Consider the following 25,017-nt stretch of genomic DNA (forward strand, 5'->3'; position numbering starts at 1 on the left):
CGTTCGGAACCTTGTGCATGCAAATGAGTTATGCTATCCCACCAAATTCGATGTTCTAGTCTCAATAACACATTCAAAATTCCCATAAGAGGTCATTTGATTTAAAAGTGGGTCCCACACCCAAGTGCTATTTGATCCTATTTCTACAACGGGACTCGAGGTTAGACCAAAAGCCTCAGGAAGCAAATAAATGGTTGTTTCAGACCAAACTCGACATTCCAGAACTAACCATGCAATCAAAATTTTTATCTAAGCGTGTTTTCCAAGAATGTTGACCAAAGTCAACTATAGGCCAAAGTGTAAAGGCAAAAGCGCCAAATGGTCCTATACTCACACTGATTGCCTCAGTACTCGTGCCGACCATGCTACTAATCTAATTTGGCCATTACGGAGCTGATGGAATAATTATAATTTTGTTCTGAGGTTATTTTCCTAAATTTATGACCGAAGTCAACCTTTTAATTTATAAAAGCTCCAAAGCAGGGAAACGGGCCTAAAACCCAAAAGAACGACCAGGCAACTAAACAGTCAGTGCCAGTAAATCATAAATTACTTGGGGTCACTCCTGGAATACTCTTAGCGAAGAAATGAATGCTTAAATTTAAAAATGACCTATAGAGTCATTACATTAAGTTATGACAAAAGCCTAATTTGGGAGTGTGGTAAGGAATGAGGAAAGAAATCGAGTAAGAAGTTCATGAAATTTATTCTTGAAAACATGTGGTGAAAAAGATAGAACCCCTCCATATTAAAAATAGACATAATAAAGGAATGAATTGTATCTATTGTGTTTTTGTGGAAATAAAAGGGGTGTCCAATGAGCTATATCAAAAAATTTGTGTGCTATAAACAGACCAAGGATAATTTGTTAATATGAGAAGAATGATAGAAATGGAAAATTAGTGAATTTGAGTCATTCTTCAAGAAGGTAGAGTCGCTAAACTTAAATGATCATACCCTTAACCCTTAAGACAATTTCAAGCTTTGACAGAACTTAATGATCTTGCATAAGCCAATTGATGTGTTGGTCGGAAAATACGGGCAAGCCTATGGGTAAATCATGCATGTTTTTATCTTTGGGAGTGTGAGAGTTGATTTTGATTCCTTAATTTTAGTCTTTTATTGGCTTTGAGAGAACATGGAATAATTCTTGATGTAAGGGCATTCTAATACCTTCATTGTGCATAATTTTTCATCATTTAGGGCTTGTTATTTCACGGAATAGAGTCCTCAATGCCTATTTTATGTCCATATCAGACGTTGAGTTGTTGATTTGCAATTATGAATGTTTAAGGACAAGTCAAGGACATTATATCATAAAAACATGCCTAAAAGTTAGAAAAATATTGAAAAAGGAATGCTGACACTGGTCAAAGGGTACTCAGTGAATTGCTGAGTGTATCCGTATATTGCCAAGGATTTCTGAGAAAATGGGCCAACAGGCAAGCAAACTTGGCAAGGTAAAAGAATGAATGGTGAATCACCAACTAGAAAGGCGAGCATGATTTTTCTTGCCAAATAAATCTAAAATTTCTTCTCAGAGAATGCAATAAAAAGGCGAGAAAATTATGAAGACGGTGACTCATCGACATGGAATGCGAGCTCGATGTAGCTCTCCAAAAGATCTGGAGATTTTTTATTAGACAACGTGGAAACAAGGTGAGTCAGAACTCCAAAGGGGTTACTCGTCATCCTAGAATGTGGGATCCTTCATATTCGCCAAAAAGGAATACGAGTACTTAAGAACTAGAGCAAAGAAAAAGCAAAAAGACTTCCTTCTTGGAAACTTGCCAAACCCTTCGGTGAGCATGTCTAATGTCGCCAAAATGGTTCCAGAGTGATTTTTTTCCACATTTTCGGAAGGTATAAATAGCTCTGAAGAAAGAGAAATTAGCTACTTTTCGTTGTTCTAAATACTGAAAGAACAACCTTCTAATATTTTGGGGTTTTGAATAAGTACTTGGTGGAGTTTGTAGATTTTTGCATTGGGTAATTCAATTTTGAGTTGTAATTCAGTTGGAATTTATAGGAGACAAATATTTACCTCCAACACATGCGAGCAATCCCTATAAAAGAGTGGACCAAATGAAATTTCCAGAAACCAACAAAACACACACTGTACAATAGTGATAAAAAAGAGACACGTTCCTAAAATATATACTGTACCCTCCCGAGGATAAATCAAGAATGTCTCCATGCTGATCCATAGGACTCAACTAGATATTAGCTCTATACAGGTGAGTCTAGTGAAATTAGAGCTCTGATACGAACTTATCAGGATATGATTTCCCAAGTCATGATTGCGTCTACTATAACCCACTAGTAGGTAAGCCGACCCATATCTTGAAACTATAAGTAATGGGTGGTGAGGGTAGAAGATCAACAATTCTATCTAAAAATAATAATGAAATAATAGGAGCATAGAAGAACGGGCGAAAGAAACTAGCTATATATAAATCAAAAGAAATACCTCCCAAAACCTGAAAGTCACATGTATAGAGCTACTAGTAAAAGAGTACAAGTCTCAAAAATGGACAACAGGAAAAAATTATCTCAAAAAGCAAAAGACAGACAAAATTTATATACAAAAAGAGACGGGTAAATCCAGCACGCTATTTGCTAACCATCGCCTTCAATCACTATCATAGATGGCTTGAATTAATGCTGGTAGATAGTACTCGTACCTGCATCACAAAACAGATACAGAATGTAGTATAAGTACCAAAACAATAGGTACCCAGAAGGCATCATAGCCCGACTAACAAGATAAACAAAAGCAAACTGAAATGCGAGTAAAAATGCATAACCAAATATAGGAAAAGAAGTAAATATAGGTATGTACACGAGCGTACTAAAAAATAAGAGAGAGAATCTAACTAACTCCATCAGGCTCCCATATACTCGATGGGTAGGCTCATGCATAAGTAAAGATTAACCACATACTTGGACTCCCATAAGCCCGACAGATACAAGAATAGATGGAAGAAAATGAATGGAACCCAAAGGATTTCAATAATATCAACATTTCCTAGACTTGAACCAAACCATTTCCAAACTCTAACGGCTCAACCCAAAAAGTAGGGTAGACGAAGACTTAACTGAAGATTTATCAGGGAATCAAAAATTTAACCACGTACAAGCTGGACCTCGAACTTTAATTGGGTAACTATACCAAATGAGTTGACATGAGTAGGCTAAAACACAAACTTTAATGACATATCTGTAGCCAAAGGTCGAGCATGGGTAAGCTAGACCATGGACTTTTAACTAGGTAACTATAGCTAAGAAGTCTGAACACAAGTAAGCTAGACAATGGACTTTGACCGGGTACCTATAGCAAAGGATTCGAACACAAGTAGGCTAGTCTAGGGACCACAATCGGGTATCTGTATCTAAGGAATCAAACCAAATTAGAATCAACGACCAACCATGCATCACAAGGAGTACCCCCAAACTGAGTGTCATCAAACCACCGCTCCAGCCCAAAATAAATATAACCCAAATCATAGAGAAACTTCCAAAAAATCTAGAACTGAATGATACAGAACCGATATGAGAATAGGGCATTATAGAGGTAAGGTCACAAGTTGAGTTACTATTTATCTAAGCTTCATACTATTAAACTCAAGTTTTCTATATCAGTCTACAAGGAGCTAACTATTCAAAACGACGTCAAAATAGCTCTAAGGCCCAACGACAAAAAAACTATGCAAGTCTAAGGTAACACTAGTGTAAGGCTAGATCAAGGCCAAACATGCTTCCAAACCCATAACCAAATGGATAACAATCATCGCATGATAGAAACAACCAACAACCACATGAGTCATGCCTACTCAGTTCAACAATTACCCAAAATAAGGCCTAGACCATGGATTCTAGGAACTTAGCATGCTCGACACCTAAACCCTACTAAATTCATACAAATCAATGTACAATTGCCTAAACATGCTCGGCTTTATGAGGGGAAAGCCATAGCCTACCTCAAAGCCAACCATACATACTCAAACTCATAAAATCAGAGCTTTTCCCTTCTGAGCTGCCTCTGAATACTGTTGCACTATCAACAATAGAATCACAATGTTAATACGGTTGTTATGATACTAAAATTATCTAATTTAGAGACAGGCCAATTTCAAAGTCAAAAATCAGGAATTGTGGGACATGCTCCGTAATTCATAGAATTGATTCCATGAATAGGTTCCAACAACTACCCCCAGCTCATGTTCAAAGGAGGAACACAATTCACACACCAAATCAGCCTAAATAGTATCATATACTCATGATCAACCACAAGCTTAAGAATATAGAAACAAAGGAAGACATAGAAAATTACCTCAAAGATAGACTCAACTCCTAATTCTGAACACACCGTTGGATTCTACTCAAAAATATACGCAAACTAGCCTTTTGAATCGTCCAAATCACCCAAAAATTGAAGAAGAAATCCATGTTTGAAATTTGACTTAAAATATGAAAATTGAGCCTTAAGAATGACCCTCAAGTATGGCTTTAGCAACCACCCGGGGATTGCTTAAGCGACACCCACCTAAAAGGTGGGCCACGCTTTAGCGACACTTGGTCTCTTAAGCAAGTAGTCGCTTTAGCGACACCTGCCCAAATGGGTTGGTCGCTTTAGCAGGCTCCTAGCCGCTTAAGGGGCACTCTCTTTAGTGACCAGGGGTCTCTTAAGAAATGGCACCAGATACAGCTGGTACAAAAATAAGCTAAGCATGCCAATTCCTCCGATGGGGTATTCGGGATTCGTTCGGAACCTTGTGCATGCAAATTAGTTTTGCTATCCCACCAAATTCGATGTTCTAGTCTCAATAACACATTCAAAATTCCCATAAGAGGTCATTTGATTTAAAAGTGGGTCCCACACCCAAGTGCTATTTGATCCTATTTCTACAACGGGACTCGAGGTTAGACCAAAAGCCTCAGGAAGCAAATAAATGGTTGTTTCAGACCAAACTCGACATTCCAGAACTAACCATGCAATCAAAATTTTTATCTAAGCGTGTTTTCCAAGAATATTGACCAAAGTCAACTATAGGCCAAAGTTTAAAGGCAAAAGCGCCAAATGGTCCTATACTCACACTGATTGCCTTAGTACTCGTGCCGACCATGCTACTAATCTAATTTGGCCATTACGGAGCTGATGGAATAATTATAATTTTGTTCTGAGGTTATTTTCCTAAATTTATGACCGAAGTTAACCTTTTAATTTATAAAAGCTCCAAAGCAGGGAAACGGGCCTAAAACCCAAAAGAATGACCAGGTAACTAAACATTCAGTGCCAGTAAATCATAACTGACTTGGGGTCTCTATAGGAATACTCTTAGCGAAGGAATGAATGCTTAAATTTAAAAATGACCTATAGGGTCATTACATTAAGTTATGCCAAAAGCCTAATTTGGGAGTGTGGTAAGGAATGAGGAAAGAAATCGAGTAAGAAGTTCATGAAATTTATTCTTGAAAACATGTGGTGAAAAAGATAGAACCCCTCCATATTAAAAATAGACATAATAAAGGAATGAATTGTATCTATTGTGTTTTTGTGGAAATAAAAGGGGTGTCCAATGAGCTATATCAAAAAATTTGTGTGCTATAAACAGACCAAGGATAATTTGTTAATATGAGAAGAATGATAGAAATGGAAAATTAGTGAATTTGAGTCATTCTTCAAGAAGGTAGAGTCGCTAAACTTAAATGATCATACCCTTAACCCTTAAGACAATTTCAAGCTTTGACAGAACTTAATGATCTTGCATAAGCCAATTGATGTGTTGGTCGGAAAATACGGGCAAGCCTATGGGTAAATCATGCATGTTTTTATCTTTGGGAGTGTGAGAGTTGATTTTGATTCCTTAATTTTAGTCTTTTATTGGCTTTGAGAGAACATGGAATAATTCTTGATGTAAGGGCATTCTAATACCTTCATTGTGCATAATTTTTCATCATTTAGGGCTTGTTATTTCACGGAATAGAGTCCTCAATGCCTATTTTATGTCCATATCAGACGTTGAGTTGTTGATTTGCAATTATGAATGTTTAAGGACAAGTCAAGGACATTATATCATAAAAACATGCCTAAAAGTTAGAAAAATATTGAAAAAGGAATGCTGACACTGGTCAAAGGGTACTCAGTGAATAGCTGAGTGTATCCGTATATTGCCAAGGATTTTGGAGAAAATGGGCCAACAGGCAAGCAAACTTGGCAAGGTAAAAGAATGAATGGTGAATCACCAACTAGAAAGGCGAGCATGATTTTTCTTGCCAAATAAATCTAAAATTTCTTCTCAGAGAATGGAATAAAAAGGCGAGAAAATTATGAAGACGGTGGCTCATCGACATGGAATGCGAGCTCGATGTAGCTCGCCAAAAGATCTGGAGATTTTTTATTAGACAACGTGGAAACAAGGTGAGTCAGAACTCCAAATGGTTACTCGTCATCCTAGAATGTGGGATCCTTCATATTCGCCAAAAAGGAATACGAGTACTTAAGAACTAGAGCAAAGAAAAAGCGAAAAGACTTACTTCTTTGAAACTTGCCAAACCCTTCGGTGAGCATGACTAATGTCACCAAAATGGTTCCAGAGTGATTTTTTTCCACATTTTCGAAAGGTATAAATAGCTCCGAAGAAAGAGAAATTAGCTACTTTTCACTATTCTAAATACTGAAAGAACAACCTTCTAATATTTTGGGGTTTTGAATAAGTACTTGGTGGAGTTTGTAGATTTTTGCATTGGGTAATTCAATTTTGAGTTGTAATTCAGTTGGAATTGATAGGAGACAACTATTTTGTAGAAATCTCTTTAGTTTTATAATGTGTATCTAAAACCCCTGTTTCTAGGGGGTGCTAATGTAGTTTATTCTTAGTTTTGAACTTGGATTTTATGTATTAGCTCAATATTGTGTTAATTTGAGATGGGTTTTATTAGTTCAGTATGTTTTAACTTATGAATTGAGGTTTTAAATGTAATTCTACTTTATATCTCCATATTTTCTTAAGAAGGGTGTATGGAGTGGGTGAGCAAATAAACAACGGTTGATGCACTTTAATTGTTAATTTTGCTCGATAGAGGAAAATTTGCTAAGGTTTCGATTGATTTGTAGTAGTACCCATGTGTAGATTCGATAGTACTTACATGGAAAGTCGATTAGCAATCGAAAGATGCATGTCGAATATTTGTTTAATCTTGCTCACTCATTGATAATTAACTACATTGAGTTGTACTTTTATCGATGTTCGAACTATGATTCTAACTATGCATGTCCCTTAGAAGTCCCTCTCCTACTTGTTCAAATCCCATGGCCTTTATCCTTGTTAATGATAGACTACCAATGCTCTTAATATTGAAACCTAAAAATTTATCGATTTATTATGTTCCATTTTGTTTCTTCCGGATCTTCAAGAAATTAGAACATGTTCATACTTCGTATTCGAATACTCTTCAATACTGCTCCTCGTGGATCGACACCAACTCGTCATTGGGTTTATACTTGTTAGCGACCACCTATACTTGAATAATAATATATATATTTGAGCATTATCAATTATGCATATTTCTCACATACTTAATACATTCCATGTACTAATGCATACTTTTGCTTAGATTATTTCATAATATTGGTCACGATGCTCCTGCCCATTCTCCTGGATAGCATAGGTTCCATTTGGAGTTTCTTATTTTGGTGATTCCTCATGATTCGAGGTTCAAACCACTATGTCATCTTTTTATTATCAAACTCATGTTATTTCATATATTGGGTGAGCTAGGGCTTGTCCTATGCCCCCGTCTATATTAGTAGAGATATTGTCAGACTACACTAGTATGATCTTATTCCATTTCAGATGTTGTATTTGGGATTCTCTTTCATCGCGATTTCTATGTTTTGAAACTTATCTTCCGCTTTTACGTCTACTCTTAATTTCATATTATTTTATATTATGCTATGTATGCCAAGATGCTTGTTTAAGGTCTCTCGAGAACCTAAACATCGTGTGATATCTAGGATCTAGTTTGGGTCGTGACACTATGAGCCCCCATAAGTTGTGTTAAATGACTTAGCTATTGGATCCACAAAAGAATTAATGAAATAATATGGAGTATACCTTGGAAAGGAGTTACACTGTATTTCACGTTATAAGTTTCATGGTCTTAAATGTCGATTATGGTTACTATCTCAAAAAATAAACTAAGTTTTTCTTAAGGATTTCACTATGTATTTTAATTATGCATTGACCTTATCTCATGATTTATGATTTACTTTTAATCTCTAAAAGGATTCTTGGTCATGCACTTCATGTTTATGCCTACTATGATATAATATTGTACATTTTGCATATTTCTCACATAATTAGTACATTCCATGTACTAATTCATGGTTTTTCCTATATTGTTTCAGAATATAGGTCATGATGCTCCTGCCCATTCTCGTGGCTAGTACAGGTTCTAGTTGGTGTTGCTTGCTTTGGTGAGTTCTCATGATTCGAGGGTGCAACCACCTATATCATTTTTTTCCAGACTTATTTCACTTTCATATTTTTGTGTGAGCTAGGGCTTTTCAAACTAGACTAGTATTATTTCCCCTAGTTTACAAATATTATATTTTGATTCTCTTTTATCGAGATTGCTACTTTTGAGACTTACTTTCCACATTTACATTTACTCTTAATTATCATATTATTCCTAACTCGTTTATGTTATGCTAAGAGAGTTGACTAGGGCCTTTTGAGATTCTAATCATACTATCATGTCTAGGGTCTAGCTTGGGTCATGATAAACTTGGTATCAGAGAATAAGGTTCAAGTGTCCTAGGGTGTCTACTAAATAAGCATCGAGTAGAGTCTTGTTTATGGGTGTGAAGTGCACCACATCTATGAATAAGAGTGTCACGACCCAAGCTAGGTCCTAGATGTGATATAGCGATTCGGATTCTGAGAGACCCCAACCAAGCCTCTTAGCATATCATACATGAGCACACATAAGGTAAATAAGAAGCAAGAAGCTATAACATGAATATATAATAAAGGTCTTAAAAAGAAAATCTCATCATAAGGAAAAAGCAAGCTAAAATCTCCAAACAATGGGACCACGTAGACTCCAAGAGAAATCTAACATTCCTCTACTATTCTGGACAGGGCATAGGACAAGTTTCTAGCTCACCAACATAAATAATGAAAATAATGACACATAAAGAAAAATTATAAATATTGCATCCTCAAAACATGAGGACTCACCAACAAGGAAGTAGTAACTCAATATCTAGCCACGAGCGAGATGCGGCTGATGCAGGTCCCTTGAATTGGGAAGAGTTCAAGGATGCATTTCTTGACCGTTTCTTTCTCCTTGAGTTGAGGGAGGCTAAGATCCAAGAGTTCATTAATTTGAAGAAAGGCAACATGAGTGTGAGAAAATATGCCTTGATGTTTACAAAATTGTCCAAGTATACTCCGTTTATGCTTGCCGATTCTAGAGCTCGTATGAGTAAGTTTGTTTTGGATATTTCACATTTGGTGGTCAAATAATGCAAAATCACCATGTTAATCATAAATATGGACATACTGAGGTTGATGAATCATTCCCAAAAAATGAGGAATAAAATCTTAGGGATAAGCTAGGGAGTCAGAAAGGACAATGATGATAGTGGTGAATTTTTACATTCCAGGTCTGGAAATGGTGGTCATTCACAAGTTCACCAAAATTTCTCATGTCAAAATTCTCCTAGTACTCCAGCTTAGAAATTCAATAAGGATAGAGTGTCATTCACATTTCCACTCCAAGACTAGTTCATTCGAAAACTAAAACTTAACCACTCGTGTCCTACACTCAATAGAGGCATAACATGCATAAAGTCCAAGTCATTAGTTAGGTAGTTCTTTTCATGCATCTTAAGTTTCCTAGTAACATAGGCTATCACCTTACCATTTTGCATAAATACAAAACCAAAATTAATTCTCGAGGTATCACAACACACAACAAACCCATCGGATCCTTCCAGTAAATTTAACACTATGGAAGAAGTAGGCCGATCTTTCAACTCTTCGAAACTCTTGTCACATGTTTTAGATCATTGGAATTTCACCATCTTACCAAGTCAAAGGTGAAGAAATAGAGGAAAATTTCTCCACAAACCATCTATAGTAATCGGCTAAACCTAAGAAATTTTGTATATATGAGGGAGAAAGAGGACTAGGCCAATTCTTTACTACCTCAGTCTTCTTATGATCAACTCTGATATAAGGATACAATATGGACAAGGAATGCCATAAAACTTAACCACTCGTGTCCTACAATGTGAATGACACCCTATCCTTATTGAATTTCTAAGCTGGAGTACTAGGAGAATTTTGACATGAGAAATTTTGGCGAACTTGTGAATGACCACCATTTCCAGACCTGGAATGTAAAAATTCACCACTATCATCATTGTCCTTTCTGACTCCCTAGCTTATCCCTAAGATTTTATTCCTCATTTTTTGGGAATGATTCATCAACCTCAGTATGTCCATATTTATGATTAACATGGTGATTTTGCATTATTTGACCACCAAATGTGAAATATCCAAAACAAACTTACTCATACGAGCTCTAGAATCGGCAAGCATAAACGGAGTATACTTGGACAATTTTGTAAACATCAAGGCATATTTTCTCACGCTCATGTTGCCTATCTTCAAATTGATGAACTCTTGGATCTTAGCCTCCCTCAACTCAAGGAGAAAGAAACGGTCAAGAAATGCATCCTTGAACTCTTCCCAATTCAAGGGACCTGCATCAGCCGCATCTCGCTCGTGGCTAGATATTGAGTTACTACTTCCTTGTTGGTGAGTCCTCATGTTTTGAGGATGCAATATTTATAATTTTTCTTTATGTGTCATTATTTTCATTATTTATGTTGGTGAGCTAGAAACTTGTCCTATGCCCTGTCTAGAATAGTAGAGGAATGTTAGATTTGTCTTGGAGTCTACGTGGTCCCATTGTTTGGAGATTTTAGCTTGCTTTTTCCTTATGATGAGATTTTCTTTTTAAGACCTTTATTATATATTCATGTTATAGCTTCTTGCTTCTTATTTACCTTATGTGTGCTCATGTCAAAATTCTCCTAGTACTCCAGCTTAGAAATTCAATAAGGATAGGGTGTCATTCACATTGTAGGACACGAGTGGTTAAGTTTTATGGCATTCCTTGTCCATATTGTATCCTTATATCAGAGTTGATCATTAGAAGACTGAGCTAGTAAAGAATTGGCCTAGTCCTATTTCTCCCTCATATATACAAAATTTCTTAGGTTTAGCCGATTACTATAGATGGTTTGTGGAGAAATTTTCCTCTATTTCTTCACCTTTGACTTGGTAAGATGGTGAAATTCCAATGATCTAAAACATGTGACAAGAGTTTCGAAGAGTTGAAAGATCGGCCTACTTCTTCCATAGTGTTAAATTTATTGGAAGGATCCGATGGGTTTGTTGTGTGTTGTGATACCTCGAGAATTAATTTTGGTTTTGTGTTTATGCAAAATGGTAAGGTGATAGCCTATGTTACTAGGAAACTTAAGATGCATGAAAAGAACTACCTAACTAATGACTTGGAGTTAGCGGTGGTGGTGTTCGCTTTAAAGATTTGGAGACATTATCTCTATTGTGTTGTAAGACCTCAGAAGTCAAAAAGTTGGAACCAAGGAAAAAATTCTCAAAATTTTTAATTTACTCATGTTTATGAGTCACTCTATGACTCGTAGAGATTTCTACAACTCGTAAGAGTGAGTTGTAAAGTGACCCCTTGAGTATTGTGCAATGCTACCTCATGAGAGGTTTTATGATTCGACAGGACGAGTTGTTGTCTTGAGTCGTAAGAACCATTCATTCCAAAATTTTAGAGGCCATGTTTTAGAAGTTCCTCAAGGTCGAGTCTACAACTTAAAAAGATGAATAGTAAAAACCTTTACCATTCGTAGAAGTGAATCGTAACTAAACTTCAGAGACTTCTAAACTTGAAGGTTTTTAGGCTTGAAAGACGAGTCCAAATGACAACTCGTAGACACGAAGACTAGTCATAGAAATGACTCATTTACAAACATCAGAGACTTGAAATACATCCCTTTTCGCAGACCTAAAAGACGAGTCATCTTGAGGACTTGTCTCATTTCTACGACTCAGAGAGTCGATTCGTAGGGTCAAAATTTTAGTTATAATGAAGGGTATTTGTGTCATTTCCCAAGTTTGGTTCAATGAACCTAGACACAATTATGGCTTAGTTCAACCCTATATCTACCCAATTTTTTAAAATTTTCCTCATTCTAAATCACCCTCCCAAATTCTCTAAGGCAAGAACTAAAATCTCTCGAGGATTCCTCTCCAAGTTACAAGCTAGGGTTTCAGATTTCAATAAGGTTTCTTCTTTAATTTTCAATAATTGCAATCAAGGTATGTGGGGATTAATCCATGGACTCCTTTTACTCATGGAGTCCCAAAGTTTGCTCATGTTTTTTTTAATTATCAATTGATTATGAACCCTAGTTTGGTTGAATTGCAATGGGCTGATTTCATTTCTTTTTAATTTGTTATCAATGATTATTCTAAGCATGTATCTATATGAATTGATTGATTTCAAGTTGAATTATGAGTGCGCATGCATAAAGCTATATTAATTATGATTTTACGATTCAAAGATGACTTTTATGATTTGATTATGAGTTAAATGATTTTCAATAGAAAGTTTATGATTTAAAGTTGATATTTATGTTTTTAAATAATGAAAGTTATGATGATGATCAATTATGATCAACGAAAGCTATTATGGTCTGATAAATACAATTCTCACACAATCATGTTTAAAGATGGTGATAAGGACAATTCTCACCAAAGTTATAGATTCCTATGAATCACTAAAGTTAATGAGCTATTCCTAATATGTTTTATAAAGATGAATTCATTGGTAGTTACTATATTTCCCTATTATGTTATGATCATATTTTATCTATTTCCATTGGGATATTGACTAAGCACCGAGAGGAATTCTAGTTGTGGTTCGGTCAGGTAACATAATTAGTTACCTAAGGAAATCCTAGTAGCAACCTAAAGTCCCAATCTACATTGCCCACGTAGGGTTGCCTTCATGGTGTAGCTAGTGGATCCATATATAACATAGTTGAGTTGAGTTGAGTACCATGATGGATTATACCCAGGCAAGGTAGCCTACCTCTTCTCGATGAGGGTTACATCGGATTCAATATAGTAGCTCGCACAATCTTAAATATCGGTTAAAGGTCTTATCCCACACAAGTTAAATGTCAAGTTATGAGTTTTATGATATTTATTGACCATGCGTTTTCATATGTTTTCAAATGATTTTAAGCCTTACACATGTACATTATGATTGGTCATGAATCTTATGGCACATTGTTCACGTTCACTTGTTCATGCATATCCCACATACTTTGTACCTTTTATGTACTAATGCATATTTTTCCTACATTATCTCATAACGTAGATAAGGACGACACTCATGACCATCCTATTCATGGATAAAGTTTCTTAGATAACAAGAGTTGGTGAGTCATCATCTTATCTAGGGAAATGGCTTTTCTTTCATGTTGTTTCTATTTTCACTTCTAGGTTTGGGTGATGTCACGACCCGACCTAGGGCCTAGGTCCTAGTCGTAACACCGCGATTAAGATGCGAGGGACACCAACCATAAGCCATCTTAGAATTTATCACATACATAAGGTAAAGAACAATATAAAGACAAGCGAAAGACAAGCATTAAACAGGAAGGGACTAAGAGGAAAACAACACAATAGATGTCCAAAGGGACTACACCATTCAACATCTAAACATGCCTCTATTTTAACCTTTGACGAGGGCTTAGGACAAGCTTCTATATCACCCTAAAAATAGAAAAAAAGTATAATAATAGTAACATGAATAAAATTCTTATCCTCAGTAGAATGAGGAATCACCAACTCCTTGGAAATCTAAAAAAAACTATAGCCACAAGTGGGGTAGTCGTGAGTATCGTCCGTCCCTACATTATGAGATAATGTAGGGAAAATATGCATTAGTAAGTTTGAATATACTAAGTATGCTAGGTATGTATGAAAAGTAAAAGAACGTATCAATATGCCATAAGATGCATGACCAATCGTAATGAACATGAGTATAACTTAAAACATAAGAAATTCTTGGTCAATGCATATCACAAAACTTCAACTTTTAACTCATAACTTTACATCTCATAGGTTATCTTGAACTTGCTATTGTATGGGATAGGACCTTTAACCAACAACTAAGACCATGTGAGCTGCTACATGGAATCCAATGACTCCTGCATTGAGTTAGGACAATGAATCCTACATTAAAACAGGGGAGGCTACCTTGCCAGGGAATTCTCCAAATATAACTCAACTAAACTCAACTGGGCTATGTGGATCCATTAGCTAGGCCATGAAGGCAACCTACGTGGGTAACTTAGCTTGGGAATTTAGGTTTCTTCTAGGTTTCCCTTAGATAACAAACTGCGTTATTCAATCAAACTCCACCTAGAAGTCCTCTCGATGCTTAGTCAATATCCCAATGGAAACCCTTAAAAAACATACTCATAGCATAGTAGGAAAAGATAGTAATTGCATATGAATCCATCCTTAAAACATTTAGGAATATCTCATCTAACTTAGTAGTTCATACGAATCTATAACTTCAGTGAGAATTATCCTTATCACCATCTCAAAATATATAATGATAACTTTTATCATCATCTCAATATTTAATTTTAAAATTATAATCTGAGTTGTAACTCATTGAAAACTATCTTTAAAAATCATTTAAATCATAATTAACTCAAAAATTATCTTTAACTCATAATCATAGCCTGGAAATATAGCTTCATGCATGGGCATTTATAATTCAACTTGAAATCATGTAGTTCATTTGAAAATATGAAAATAAAGATCGTTGATAACATTTAAAAGCAAATTCAAATTAGCCCAATGCAATTTATCAAAAGGGTTAATAATCAATTGTAAATTGAATGTAATCTTGAGAAATCTTTGGAACTTCATGGGTAAAAATAGCCAAGGAATCAATCCTCACATACCTTGCATGGAATCACTTAGAATTGAGAAGAAATCATGCAGAAATCTGAAAACCCTAGCTTGAATTTGGAGAGTAACCTTGAGAGACCTTGTGATTTCTAGCCTTAGAAATTTTGAGAGAATGAATTGAATAGGAGGGGTTTTTGAAGAATAGAGTATTTATAGACTTTGAACTTGGTCATAGAAGTGTCTAGGTTCATTGAACTAATCTTAGGAAATGATACAATTACCCTTTATTAAAATCTGAAAGTTGACCCTACAGACGCCTTTATACGGGTCGTCTTTGAGAAATGATTCATGTTTACGACCCATCATCGAAGAAATGAACAATCTATTGGGTTCGTCCTGCAGGTCTTAATACCAACAATTATATTAGTCTCTAATGTTTTTTGATAGATGGTCTATACGACCCGTCCTTGCTTCTACTACCCTTCTTGAAAATTTTTAGACTTGGCCCTGAGGGATCCTTGAAACTTGGCCTCTGAACTTAGCTTACGAGGACTTTGTACGACCCGTTAACTTGAAGACGACTTGTCCTGGCAAGTCATAGAACCTCTCCTGAGGGCAACATCAAAATTTGCTCTAAGGTTCACTCTACGACTCTACTCTACGAGCCATAGAGATCTATACGAGTCATAATGGGACTCATTCACCTAGGTAGGTTCCCAATTTTGAGTCATTTCTCCTTGGTTCAATCTTTTCAACTTACGGGGTCTTACAGGTGCGCTAGGAGTTTGTCTTAAGCCATAATCATAGGCTAAACTAGAGGCATTTTTAGACTCTATGTTATGTAGTCTGGCTGGACATCTATTGAGTTTGTTATCCCTTAGAGCCATTCCCTTGAGTTGTTACTTCTTCTTATTTTATTATGTCTTGTTACCTTATGAATGTGATGTATGCTAATATGGATTTGTTGGGGTCCCTCGGATCTCTATCATGTGTTACGTCTTGGCCCTACTTCAGGTCGTGACATACTTGGTATCAGAGCATAAGGTTTCATAGAGTCCTAGGAAGTCTAACATGTCGCATCAAGTAGAGTCTTATTCATTGGTGTAAAGTACATCACATTCATGAATAAGAGGCTGTGAAACATCTTAGGAAAATTTCAATTTCTTCATGATCTTTGTTGTGCGATAGTGTAACAACTCAAAATGCTTACAAGTGCCTTAAAAATGCCTTGGGAATAGATCGCTTGTGTAACGCATTGTCCTTACATTTTTTGATAAATTTGAGTCTGGAATATCGATCAGGGGATCAAAAACTATAGGAGAATGGTCTCGGTGGATCTTTAGGTCCCGTATATCAAAAGAAAATTTTTTTAAGAAATTGCATAAAATAGTGAGATTCGCGGCATCTTCACGTTGTCCACTTGTTCTCGCTCAATGTAATTTTTTTTCGAGTCAAAACCTGGCCAAAATCTCATTCGCTCAAAATTAACCTATCTGGAAGTAGCTTCGCGTCATAGACTTTGGAGAAGGTTTTTGTCGGAATTTAGTTTTTAAGAGTGGGTACTTTAGACATTTTTCTAATTGTTAGTTAATGAATATGGATATTTTTAGGGTCCAATTCTACTCTATAAACTATCCTAAACCTCTACTTTCATTCATTCAATCACAATTCACCTATTCAAATATTTCTCTCTCTACAAAAAGCTCTCAAGGACTCCATTGAAGACCTCCAATAAATTCACTCAATATCTCCAATCATTTCTCTCAAATTCTTTCAAATTCTTTGATGTTTTCACTCAAGGTATGTGGGTAATTGATCCTTGGGTACTTTCACCTATGGAGCCCAACAAATTCCCGACTCTTTCAATCAATTAAAGTATGTATTTTTATAGGTCTTATGATATTCATTTCAATTGTATGAAGTATGATTCTAATTATGATTATGAGTCTATTTGAATATAATTTGATGGTTATTGCATTGAATTAAAAAAAATTCCATGAATTCTCCTATATTGATAGTTAGGATTCATGATATGAATTATGAGTATTTTCAATTATACTTTCAAATGACATTATCTTTATAAATTATGTATGGTCTGATAGAAAGTATATGATCATGCATGTTTTCAAGTAAATTTTATGACTTTCAAGTCAACTGATCATGTATTCAAGTTTATCCTAATTTCAATTATAAGCTATGATCATGAATTTCAAGTACGTAAGCAAGCTTTATGAATGAGGGTGACTTAAGACCTTATTGATATTTTATTAAAAGATTCATAATGATGTAAGGCCTACACCCATATTACATGAATCACATGATAATAACCTATTCCTATGATATGTTTATGATTATGATATGACATGTATGACATTCCGATATGCCATCAATTCTTTTGAATATTTTTCCTAAAAGTTAATCTTGATTCATATCCAGAATACCATCAATGATCGTGGATAAATTTTCTTATAAACCCAAGTTCATTAGTAGTATGGGAATTGGCTATGACATCCATGATATTATAAGATACTATAAGATTTCTATTTCTTGTAAAACTATGTTATGATTATGATATGTATTCCATGGGATATTAACTTAGCACCGAGAGGACTTTCAGGTAGGGGCTCGATTTAAGCCTAAGTAGCAACGTCTAGTCCCTTAAACTATATTACCGCTATAGGTTTGCCAATATGGACAACTAGTGGATTCACATATAGCTCATATTTATGTTCATGTTAGATGGAGTCTACCTTGAGAAGTAGCCTCCCCCTCTCGGTGTGGGTATCATCGGATTCCATGTTATGGGTCGTATGGTGTTAATGTCGGTTACGGTTATCTCCCACATATGTATGTTTCATATGATGCTTTACAAGATTACTCCTATCCTTTAATTTTATATGATACTCCTATGATTTAAGTGCTTTGACCTTTCTCATGCTCACTTATGATTTTGCTAACTCTTTCCTCATGCTATTTAAAATATTCATTGCAAACATGGTTTTAATTATGCATTTCATCGCCTACATATAAGTACATTCAAATGTATTAACGCATACTTTATTGCCTATATTATATCACAATGTAGGGAAGGATACTCCATCTTATTTGTCTGGGATAGTTGGTGATCCGTCTTGATGATTTGTGTAATGAATCCTCATGCTTTGAGGGTAAGCCGAGTCATTTACACTTTTATTGTCATTCCTAGAGTTTTATGATATCTATAAACTATCCCACGCCATGTCATTAATTTCTTGAGGGTGATCTAGGAATATGTCCTAATCCCCACCTATGTTGTCATGTAAAGGCATATTGGGCATATTGTGTAAGAAGTCTATGTTCTCATGATTCTCTTTAGATGTGCAATATTCTTGGACTTTTATGAGTTTCTGCTTATTTTTACTTTATGAATACTTATGATATGCTAAGAGGCTTGGTTAGAGTTTCTTCAGGAATTCTAATCATTGTATCACGGCTAGACCCTTGTTCGTGTCCCGATAGGTAGAATGGTCACTAAATCTTTCCCTCTAACTCTTGTTCTTTGCAATCTTTAGAATATGCCTCCATGAAGATACCCTGCTAGAAGGAATGTAGTTGAATAGGAGAAACAAGCTCTGAATGATCATTTGACTGATCAAGTCTCCAATGTTGAGTTTCTAGCGGCTTTTCAAGTACTTGCACAAACCGTTATGGCCCAAGTCAACCAGCAAATGGTTGTTCCCGTAAACCTAAATGTGGGAAAGGCAGCGACAAGAGTTTATGATTTCATGAGGATGAATCCTCCGGAGTTTTAGGGTTCCAAGGTTGAAGAGGATCCACAAGAGTTCATCTATAACATTCATAAGATTGTGGATATCATGGGGGTTATCCCAGTTGAGATGGCGGAGTTGTCTATGTACTAATTAAAGGGTGTTGCTCGTATTTGGTTTGACCAATGGAAAAGTGAGAGGCCTAGAGAGGAGGATTTTATGTCTTGGGATGAGTTCAAAGGGGTGTTTATAGGTCGTTTTTTCCCATTAGAGTTAAGGGAGGCCAAAGTACAAGAGTCCATCAACCTTAAGGAAGGTGGTATGAATGTGAGGGAGTATGCCCTCAAGTTTGCACAATTCTCAAAATATGCTCCATTCATGGTTGCCGACTCAATAGCTCGTATGATCAAGTTTGTATCGGTTGTATCGGATATGGTCTCAAAAGAGTGTAAGATAGATATGTTCATTCGGGAGATGGATATCTCTAGAATTATGATCTATGCAGAGAAAATTGAGAGTGAAAAGCTAAAGGAGAAAAATAGGAAGTCTAAGAGGCCAAGGGACCTCCACATTTAAGATATATGGTAAGAGCCACAAGAGAGAGTGTTTAGCAGGATTGAATGTGTGCTATCGATTTGGTAATCCGGGTCATCCTTCTAAAAAATTCAAGGTCAAAGATGGTCCTCTTCAAGGACAAGTTGCTCATGGAGGCCAAGTTTCTCAAGTGTAACAAAATAGTGGTCAACGCAACAACCAGTTTTGTGCTCTTCATGGTAGGCAAGAGGTGGAGGAGACTCCAGATGTTGTTATGAGTATGTTATGGGTCTTTCATTATGATGTTTATGCCGTACTTGATTCGGACATAAATTTGTCTTTTGTTTCCCCTTATGTGTCCATGAGATTTGATGTTAGCCCTGAAACATTGTTAGACCCTTTCTCTATTTATACTCCTGTAGGTGAGTTGCCTGTGGCTAAATGAGTCTATAGAAGTTATCCGGTTTTGGTTTTCCATAAAGTTACTCTTTGTGATCTAGTTGAGCTTGAGATGGTCGATTTTGATGTTATCCTTGGTATATATTGTCTATATGCATGTAATGCTTCTATAAATTATAGAAACTGAGTTGTTAGGTTTCAATTTCAAAATGAGTCGGTCCTAGAATGGAAGGGTAGTAATTTTGTGTTCAAAGGTCAATTCATTTTGTGTCTTAAAGCTTGAAACATGATTTCTAGGTGTTGTATCTATCATCTTATGAGGGTTAGGGATGAAAATTCTGAAGCCCCTACTCTAGAGTCAGTCCCTATTGTTAATGAGTTTTCGGATGTGTTTCCCAATGATCTACCCAGTTTCCCTCCCAAAAGGGAGATTGATTTTAGTATAGACCTTCTTATGGGTACTCAACCCATTTCTATTCCTCCTTATCGAATGGCTCCAGTGAAATTAAAAGAGCTAAAGGATCAATTGAAAGACTTGTTAGATAAGGATTTTATTAGACCAAGTATATCCCCATGGGGTGCTCCCATTTTGTTTGTGAGAAAGAAGGATGATTCACTACATATGTGCATTGACTACCGACAATTGAACAAAGTGACCATTAAAAACAAATATCCAATTCTGAGGATAGATGACTTGTTTGACTAATTACAAGGAGCAAGTTACTTCTCGAAGATTGATCTCCGTTCCAGTTATCATCAACTATGGGTAAGAGAGTGTGATGTTTCTAACACGGTGTTTCAAACAAGATATGGTCATTTTGAATTTGTAGTAATGTCATTTGGTTTGACTAATGCTCCCGCTATCTTCATGGAATTGATGAATCGTATTTTCAATCCATACTTGGACACGTTTGTAGTGGTGTTCATTGATCATATCTTGATTTCTTCCTGAAATGAGGAAGATCATATGGGTCACTTGAAAATTATGTTGCAAACATTGAGAGATAAGCAACTATTTGCCAAATTTAGTAAGTGCAAAATTTGGCTAAGGGAAGCTGCATTTCTTGGCCACGTAGTGTCCGATGATGGATTAAAGTAGATCCAAAGAAAATAGAGGCGGTTTAGAATTGGCCTAGACCATTATCTCTTTCGGATATTAGAAGATTCTTAGGCCTAGCCAGATACTATAGAAGGTTTGTTGAAGAGTTTTCATCTATTGCTTCACTTTTGACCAAGTTGACCCAAAAGAAGGTGAAATTTCAATGGTCGGATGAATGTTAAAAAGTTTCCAAATATTGAAGGATCGTCTTACGTCGGCTCCTATTTTGACATTACTCGATGGTTCAGATGGGTTTGTTGTTTATTGTGATGCCTCACATGTTGGTTTGGGTTGTATTTTTATGTAATATGGTAAGGTCATAGCTTATGCTTCTAGATAACTAAAAGTGCACGAATGGAATTATTCAACCCATGATGTTGAACTAGAGGTGGTTGTGTTTCTTTGAAGATTTGGAGACACTATCTTTATGGTGTCCATGTGGATATATTCACCGACCATAAGAGTTTACAATATATATTTAAGCAAAAGGACTTGAACCTTCGGCAAAGGAGATGGCTTGAAGTGTTGATGGGCTATGATATGAGTGTGTTGTACCATTTGGGCAAAGCAAATGTGGTTGCCAATGCACTAAGTAGATTGTCCATGAGTAGTGTTACACATATTGAGGAAGGTAAGAAAGAATTAGTTAAGTATGTTCATATGTTGGCACGCTTAGGTTTACATTTGGTTGATACAAATGATAGAGGTATTATTGTGTATAATGGTTTGGAATCATCATTTATAGCGGATGTTAAGGCTAAATAAGACAAAGATTCGATGTTGGTTGAGTTAAAGAAGTCGGTTGCCAAAAAAGCCATTGAGGCTTTCTCCAAAAGAGGAGATGGTGTGCTTCGTTATCATAGCCCATTGTGTGTACATAATGTGGATAAGTTAAGAGAGTTGATATTGAATGAAGCCCATAGTTCCCAATATTCAATTCATCTAGGTTCCACCAAGATGTATTGTAATTTGAGGGAAGTGTATTGGTAGAATGGTATGAGGAAGGACATAGCTGAGTTTGTTTCTAAGTGTCCAAATTGCGAACAAGTGAAAGTTTAGCATCAAAGACCAGGAGGTTTAGCCGAAGATATTGAAATTCCTACCTAAAAGTGGGAAGATGTGAATATGGATTTTGTAACGGGTTTGCCTCGTACTAAGAAGCAACATGATTCTATTTCAGTTGTTGTAGATCGAATGACCAAGTGAGCTCATTTTCTACCGGTTAAGACTTTCTATAGTGCCAAAGACCATGCTAAGTTATATGTTTGTGAGTTGGTAAAACTTCATGGTGTTCCCTTGTCCATTATATCGGATCGAGGTAGTCAATTCACTTCACACTTTTGGAAGTCATTTCAAAAGGATCTTGGTACAAAGGTTAAATTAAGTACCTTTTTCATCCTCAAACCAATGGTTAAGACAAAAGGACCATCCAAACTTTAGAAGATATGTTGAGGGTGTATGTTATTGATTTTAAAAGAAATTGGGATTAAATATTTCTACTGATTGAGTTTGACTATAATAATAGTTATCACTCTAGCATCCAAATGGCTCCTTCTGAAGAATTCTATGGGAGAAGATGTATGTCCCCGATGTTATGGTTTGAAGTGGGTAAGATGGCCTTTATTGGTACATATTTGGTTATAAATGCTATGGATAAGGTGAGAATCATAAGGGAGAGGTTGAAGACAGCTCAAAGTCATCAAAAGTCCTAATCGGATGTTAGGAAGAAAGAGCTTGAATTTGAAGTAGATGATTGGGTCTATTTGAAGGTTTCACCCATTAAGGGTGTAATGCACTTTGGTAAGAAAGGGAAATTTAGTCCTAGATATGTTGGACCTTATAAAATATTTAGGTGTATTGGCAAGGTAGCTTATGAGCTAGACTTTCCATATGAGTTAACCATCGTCCACCCGGTGTTTCATGTATCTATGTTGAGAAAGTTTATGGGTGATCCAAATTCCATTATACCATTAAACGTTGTGAGGGTTGAAGAGAACTTGACTTATGAGGAAGTTTCGGTGGAAATCTTAGACCGGCAAGTAAAAAAACTAAGAAACAAAGAAGTTATGTCTATCAAATATAGAGGATCAACAAGTAGAAAGTGCTACTTGGAAAGTAGAGTTGGATATGATTAAATGATACCCATACCTCATTCCCTCTATTCAAGCCTAAAGTAGTAAGTTTTTCTTATTCCAGTTAATTGAATTCTTACTTATTCAGCTCCTCCTATGTCATTCTTATGCATGTATGTTTATGAAAGTTGATTTTAAAGTCATGATTTATGCTAAGTATGAAATTTTCATGTTCTGTGAAATTTAAGGTATCATTACATTCAAGTTGGGTTGCTAGTCCTCTTTTCATGTCATTCCTATGATAGGTTAATCTCATTCAAAGATGAATGTTCCTAAGGGGAAGATATTGTAAGACTCTGGTGGTCGAAAAGTTGGAACCAAAGAAAAAAATTCTCAAAATGTTTAACTGATTCATGTTTACGAGCTACTCTGCGACTCGTAGAGCTTTTTACGACTTGTAAGAATGAGTCATAGAGTGACCCCTTGAGTATTGTGTAGTGCTACCCCAGGAGAGATTCTATGACTCGACAAGATGAGTCATCGTCATCTGTTGATGAGTCATAAGAACCATTTGCTCCGAAACTTCAAAGGCCATATTTCAAAAATTCCTCAAGGTCGAGTCTATGACTCGATGGGACAAATTGTAGAAATATTTATGACTCATAGAAGTGAGTCGTAACTAAACTTAGGAGACTTCTAAACTTTCAGGTTTTTAGGCCTGCAAGACGAGTCCAAATGACGACTTTTAGGCATGAAGATAAGATGTAGAAATGAATCATTAACTTCAGAGACTTGAAATCCAGCCCATTTCGCAGACCTATAAGACGAGTAGTCTTGACGACTTGTCGTCGTTTCTATGACTCGTAGAGTCAATTCGTAGGGTTGAAATTTCAATTTTACTGAATGGTATTTGTGTCATTTAACAAGTTCGATTCAATGAACCTAAACATAATTATGGATAATTTCAACCCTCTATCTTCCCAATTCTTTAAAATTTTCCTCATTCTATATCATTCTCCCAAATTCCCTAAGGCAAGAACTAAAATCTCTTAAGGATTCCTCTCATAGTTACAAGCTAGGGCTTCATATTTCAACAAGGTTTCTTCTTCAATTTTGAGTAATTGCAACTAAAATATATGGTGATTGATCCCTGAGTTCCTTTCACCCATGGAGTCCTAAAGTTTTCTCAAGTTTTCTTCAATTATCAATTGATTATGAACCCTAGTTTGGTTGAATTGCATTGGGCTGATTTAATTTCATTTTAACTTTTTATCAATGATTATTCTAAGAATGTATTGTCACGACCTGAATTCTCAGTTCATGATAGCACCTATTATAACCCACTAGTAGGTAGGCCAACTTTAAACTCAAAATGATAAGTAGTAGGTTTGAGGGCAGAAACTAATCATGAATGGAAAATTCTAACATAAACAGAATAATTAAGCGGAAGTAAAACCAAAACAAGATATATTCAGCAAAAGATTCCTACCAGAACCTAGAGGTCACAAATATAGAGCTACTACAAAATAAAGGACTAGTACAAGTCTCAAAATTGGAACAAAAGTATATACAACAGCAGGCTAGTCTCACAAAGGCAAGAGATGGTCCATCCATACTGAAGGAGAGGGAAATAATCCCAAAACGTCAACTGCTCACCCTAGTATCTGAAGCTTACTGCAACAAGCCCGATCTATCCGCGATGGTTGTAGGTGCTCGATCCTGCATCACAAAAGTAGATACAGAGTGTAGTATAAGTACCAAGACAACAGGTACCCATTACGCATCATAGGCCGACTGAGTAGGTAAGGTAAAAATAATATGAAAAAGAGGTACAAGCCTAAATAGGAATCATAATAAGCATCTAAAGTGAAAGAAGGTACTATCTAAGAGAAACAATGCTAACTATACCTAACTAGGTCCCCATAAGCCCAATTGGGACTCTTGTGCACAAGTTTAAATAAAAATGAAGATGAACCCCCATAAGCCCATCGAGTATATAGAATAGCAACAACTAGCAAGGCTAGGAACCAAGAATCCGCAATGCCAAGGGCCGAAGAGCTAAGTCAATTCCGAAAAAAGAATCTCCAAGAATCAATGAACTAGGTATGCTATAAGGGTCG

The sequence above is a fragment of the Solanum dulcamara genome, chromosome 4 (assembly GCF_947179165.1).
Source record: "Solanum dulcamara chromosome 4, daSolDulc1.2, whole genome shotgun sequence".
Classification (NCBI taxonomy): Eukaryota; Viridiplantae; Streptophyta; class Magnoliopsida; order Solanales; family Solanaceae; genus Solanum; species Solanum dulcamara.